Source organism: Epinephelus lanceolatus, chromosome 2 (genome assembly GCF_041903045.1).
Source record: "Epinephelus lanceolatus isolate andai-2023 chromosome 2, ASM4190304v1, whole genome shotgun sequence".
Taxonomy (NCBI): domain Eukaryota; kingdom Metazoa; phylum Chordata; class Actinopteri; order Perciformes; family Serranidae; genus Epinephelus; species Epinephelus lanceolatus.
The window spans coordinates 29,234,821-29,240,820 of record NC_135735.1 but is presented as its reverse complement, the minus strand read 5'-3'; positions in this window follow the sequence as shown (position 1 = coordinate 29,240,820).

The window sequence follows — 6,000 nt, the reverse complement described above, 5'->3', positions numbered from 1 at the left end:
GATTGGGTTTGGTTTTTTTTTAGAAAATAATTCCATCCTCTATTGATGATGTCCCAAGTAACTACATGCATCTCTCTCTGTAGATATGTCAATAGGATACGCTAAATATTGAAACTATAATTTTTCCCCGGATTAGACATTTTTTCGTCAATTAGCATCAATCGAGAAGAGAGAAAAAGTAAAATTGTTGTCTGTACTGAGAGGACCAAAAACTTTGAGTCCAATGGTAAAAGTATAAACCACAGTGTATATGAGCATGTACAGTATTAGGGAATCATGTATCTTATCTCCTTTTATAGACCATTAGTTTCAACAAGACCTACTGCATCAGTATCGGTTCATTTAAGCATCCATATCAAATCAGACTACCACTTTATTTCATTTGAGGTCTTTCAGTTTATTTTCACATCACATACCAACACCATGAAAGTAACAAGAAACACTGACTGGCCTTGGTTGTCTAATGATTTGTAGAGATTTAAAGTAGCTCCCGTTATTTAACAAATTGACTAAATACAGTACATACGTATCTGCCTTTTTAGTTGAACATGATGATGTAACATATAGATGGAAACATTTGCCTTTTACTATCTTAAATAGAAGGAAGCATTTATCCTTATTTGTTTGAGTGTGCATAAGTTTATACACTTGTGACTGAGTGAATACTCACAAACTTTAACTTAACATGTTTATTCTTTTCTTACAGACAACCCCACACAGAAAAGTTAAATGATATTTGCACAGAGTAGCAGTTTTATAGCCAGCCCAGTGGCTTAAGATGATGCGCAGATGATTCAGTGCACATACAACCCCAAGACCTTTGTCACTAAACAACTGTCTTTGCTGCTGGAAGTAGTGCCGCCGTTTCTTGTGATGTTAAACTACAAACAAGGTGAATCTATTGTTTGTTTACCGGCCTTAAGACATCTTAATGGTCTCAATGGGTGCATTTCATGAATGAAATACAAAGTTCATGTAAACTATTGACCTAATGAGAGGTCCTACATCAGTACTCCTGTTCTAAGAAGTTTTAAGTGCACAAACCTTTGTGTAACGTTGTGAATGTCTGCCTGAGCGTCGACTCAGATTGAGTGTACAGTACAGTTTCGTAAGCGCCGTGTTCAGTGTGGAGCCCTGGAATCATCCAGTTTGTAAGGTGCAAAAGGGCGTGTATGCTGAGGTAGACATTTACATTAAAAAGCAAATTCCATTATCGCGAATTTGCTGCTTCTTTACATTAGTCGTCGATCTCAATAATGTTTTAAGTCATCCACACAGATCATGAGCTTTCACCTACCAAGTGACAATATAACAATCATAAATCTCAACATGTAAGAAGAAATTAGATTAAATAAAAGACATTGTTAAAAGCCAATAATTAAGGATTAGGACCCAGACACCAGACATGATTCAAAGTACAAAGTTACAGTTAGGTCCATAATTATTTGGACAATGATACAGTTGTCGTCATTTTGGCTCTGTACACCACCACAATGGGTTTTAAATGAAACAATGAATACCTGCTTAAAGTGCAGACTCTCAGCTTTCATTTAAGGCTTTTTTCAAAAATGTAGTATGAACCGTGTAGGAATTACAACCATTTCTTCACACAGTCCCCCAACTTTAAGGGCTCATAAGTATTTGGACAAACTAACATAATCATCAATTAAACAGTCAGTTTTAATACTTGGTTGCAAATCCTTTACAGTCAATGACTGCCTGAAGTGTTGGACACATAGACATCATCAGATGCTGGGTTTCTTCCCTGGTGATGCTCTGCCAGCCCTTTACTGCAGCCGTCTGCACTTCCTACTTGTGTTTTGGGTGTTTTGCCCTCAGTTTTAGCTTCAGCAAGAGAAACACATGCTCAATTGGATTCAGGTCAGATGATATGACTTGGCCATTGCAGAACATTCCACTTCTTTGCCTTAAAAATGTCTTTGGTTGCTTTTGCAGTATGCTTCAGGTCATTGTCCAACTGTACTGTGAAGCATCGTCCAATGAGTTTTGAAGCATTTGGTTGAATCTGAGCAGATAATGTAGCCCCAAACACTTCAGCTTTCATCCTGCTGCTCTTGTCAGCAGTCACATCATCAATAAATACAAGAGAACCAGTTCCACTGGCAGCCATACATGGCCATGACATAACAGTACCTCCACCATGCTTCACTGATGAGGTGGTGTGCTTTGGATCATGAGCAGTTCCTTCCCTTCTTCCTTCTCTTGTCTTCCCATAATTCTGGTAGTTGATCTTTGTTTTATCTGTCCATAGTATGCTGTTCCACAACTGTACAGGCTTTTTAGATGGTTTTTGACAAACTCTAATCTGGTCTTCCATTTTTAAGGCTAACCAATGGTTTGCATCTTGTGATAAACCCTCTGTATTTATTCTAGTGAAGTCTTGTCTTGCTTACAAGAGCAGCAGGATGAAAGCTGAAGTGTTTGGGGCACCATTATCTGCTCAGATTCAACCAAATGCTTCAAAACTCATTGGACGATGCTTCACAGTGCAGTTGGACAATGACCTGAAGCATACTGCAAAAGCAACCAAAGACATTTTTAAGGCAAAGAAGTGGAATGTTTTGCAATGGCCAAGTCATATCATCTGACCTGAATCCAATTGAGCATGCGTTTCTCTTGCTGAAGCTAAAACTGAGGGCAAAACACCCAAAACACAAGCAGGAAGTGCAGACAGCTGCAGTAAAGGGCAGGCAGAGCATCACCAGGGAAGAAACCCAGCATCTGATGATGTCTATGTGTCCAACACTTCAGGCAGTCATTGACTGTAAAGGATTTGCAACCAAGTATTAAAACTGACTGTTTAATTAATGATTATGATAGTTTGTCCAAATACTTATGAGCCCTTAAAGTCGGGGGACTGTGTGAAGAAATGGTTGTAATTCCTACACGGTTCATACTACATTTTTGGAAAAAGCCTTAAATGAAAGCTGAGAGTCTGCACTTTAAGCAGGTATTCATTGTTTCATTTAAAACCCATTGTGGTGGTGTACAGAGCCAAAATGACGACAACTGTATCATTGTCCAAATAATTATGGACCTGACTGTACATGTTAAACAAAAGACCAGGCCCTCTGATAGCCACTGGAATAAACCAGACATGTAAGTGCCAGAATTATTTCAGCAGTGACAAGAAGGAAGGAGGTCAACTCTTATTTTAGTGGAAGATTTGGGTATTCTAGGATCCAACTGACCCGTCTGATGGTGTGCTTTAATTAATATCTTGAAGCTGCACTTCCTTTATCTGATTGTCTTAATCAGCTTTGTCACCCTATTTTATTTGGTCTGCTTTTTAAATCAGACTGCGGCCGTCATCAAAGGGCAGTGCACAAAACAAAGCTATAAACTATTCAATAAAAACTCCCATGAAACAAAAGTCATTAAATCATCGCACACATGAAAGGAATTCATCTTTCTTGGAAAAAGACTCATACTCATATTTCACTGTGGCATAAAAAGCCTTCAATAGGTTATGATGAATTCTTAATGCAGAATTGCTGGCTTGGGAATGGAAAGTGGGACTGAGGGCAGATGAGTGCATGTAGGCCTATAGCAGGGGTGCTGCAATATTGTTTGCGTGAACATTCAGATGCTATAGATCGCCTACTTTTACTATATTATTGCCAATCACATGGAATGCTTTGCTGATTATTATAATCAATGCTGTCATGAGACAGGTTGTGACATAAGAAAGACAACTATAAGTGAAAATGCCTTTAAATCATTGTTTGGTTTGGTAGAACAGTATTGCTGCTGTTACAGCAGTCCTGGATAAATTTAGCCTTTTTGCATTATGACTTTTAAACAAACCCTCCCCCTCTTCTGAGAAATGTTCTTTTCTACTCATGCCTGTTGGTGTCTAAGTAGGTATAAGGAAATACTGTATGTCTTAAACTCAACAAGAACTTTGTTGTTGCTTGTTTCCCCAATATTCCTTTTACCCATTATTCAGAGGAGCACTTAATGTCTTAAGAACTGTACTAAATACAGTGAAACCATTTTTTTTTGTGTATACCAGAAGTGAACACCTTTCCACATTCTCATGCTGGATAACTGAGAAAACTTAGCGATATTAAATAAAAAGGGTTTTAGGTGGTTTATCGGTTTAGAAAAATGACGAGTATTTATTCTATAAAATGAACTATGAAGTGAGCTAAACCTATTAAAAGTTAATGTCTTTTTGTCTTCCTGACTGGTTTCTAATTTCCTTTTTTTCATCTGCTTGATCTTGTTATATTTGATGTTCCTCAGAGATTGATTAGACGGAGAGACCGCGAGACAGATGGAGAATGAGAGAAATATTAGCCTACATGATTAAAATTAAATAAAAGATTTTATTAGAAGAATCAATCATCAATCTGTGTCTTCAATACGTCCTTTACTTCCTGCATGCCATTTTCCTGATGAGCAAGATCCGAAGAGTTAAAGTGACTGTTGCACTGATCCTCCACTTCTGTAGTTGATAGGAAACCTGTTTTCCCATATTTGTGTGTCCAAGGGACTAATGGAAACACCAGTTTTTAAAATTGGTTCAGTAGGGAGAGAAACGGACATAAAAGATTATTTTTCTATGAGGTTGGTTTATGCCCTTTTTTGGCAAAAAGAAATTAATTAATCTATTCATTTTAACCCAAACCACATTTTTTTTCTCCTAACATTAACCAAGACAACTTCTTCCAACAGAGACACAGCTGCAAAACAGGCTGCAATGAAATCACTACAGGCAGTTGTGCACCATCTATTTACATTCATTGAATGTGCTTGTTTTTGCCACCGACAGGCTCAGATTGTTTTAATAAGTGTCTGACACCGTTACAGAAAAGACCCTACAAAGAAATTAAGCGTTTTTTTGTTACTCTCGCTGGTGTATTTGTTATTGTGACCTATACCCATGTGCGTTCCAATACCCATACTACCATACTATATAGTAACCAGAAAAAGATTTAGTGTGACCTCATACATAGGATGTCAAATGCAGTATGCCAGAAATACCAGGATGTTCTACTACATCTAGTCAGATTTTGCAATATGTAAAGTAGCATGCTTTTCCGACCCACAATCCTATGTGCAGCAGATGATCCCTCACATCGACTGTTGAAGTCGCAATGATGAATGACAGCCCATTCAGGTGACTGATGACCAGTGGATTAGTAATTTTGGGAATATTAACTGTTTGATTGAATAAAACAATCATAAATATAACCAACAACAAACATAAGTATTAGATAACAATGACAGAGAAATGTATAGCCTGTGTAATTTTACTTTTGTGAATATACACTCACTGGCCACTTTATTAGGTACACCTTGCCAGTACTGAGTTGGACCCTCCTTTGCCTTCAGAACTACCTTAATTCTTGGTGGCATAGATTCAACAATGTGCTGGAAACATTCCTCAGAGATTTTCGTCCATATTGACATGATGGCATCACACAGTTGCTGCAGATTTGTCGGTTGTGTGTGAAACTCCCAGTAGATCATCAGTTTTTGAAGTACTCAGACCAGTCTGTCTGGTACCAACAACCATGCCACGATCAGTCACTTAAATCTTCTTTCTTCCCCATTCTGATGCTCAGTTTGAACTTCAGCAGGTTGTCTTGACCATGTCTATATGTCTAGATGTATTGAATTGCTGTCACATGATTGGCTGATTAGTGATTTGCATTATAGAGCAGCTGCACAGGTGTACCTAATAAAGTGGCCGGTGAGTGTAACATTTCGGAATCTACAATGTATGCAATTATTACTTATTGCAAAAAACAACATCAGAGCTCTCAGGCTTGACCTCCGTCTCTGGCGAGCTTGGTGAACACCATTTTGTTTTATCTCCATGGTAATGGATATATAAGTAAGAGGGTCAAAATTCAGGGTTTGATGTTATGAGAAAGTGGTATATCCTGATTGTGGCCATACTGCAGGCAACAGTGCGTACTTTTAAGGGCAGCTGCAGTACATACTAGAAGTAAAAAGAAAGAATATGCG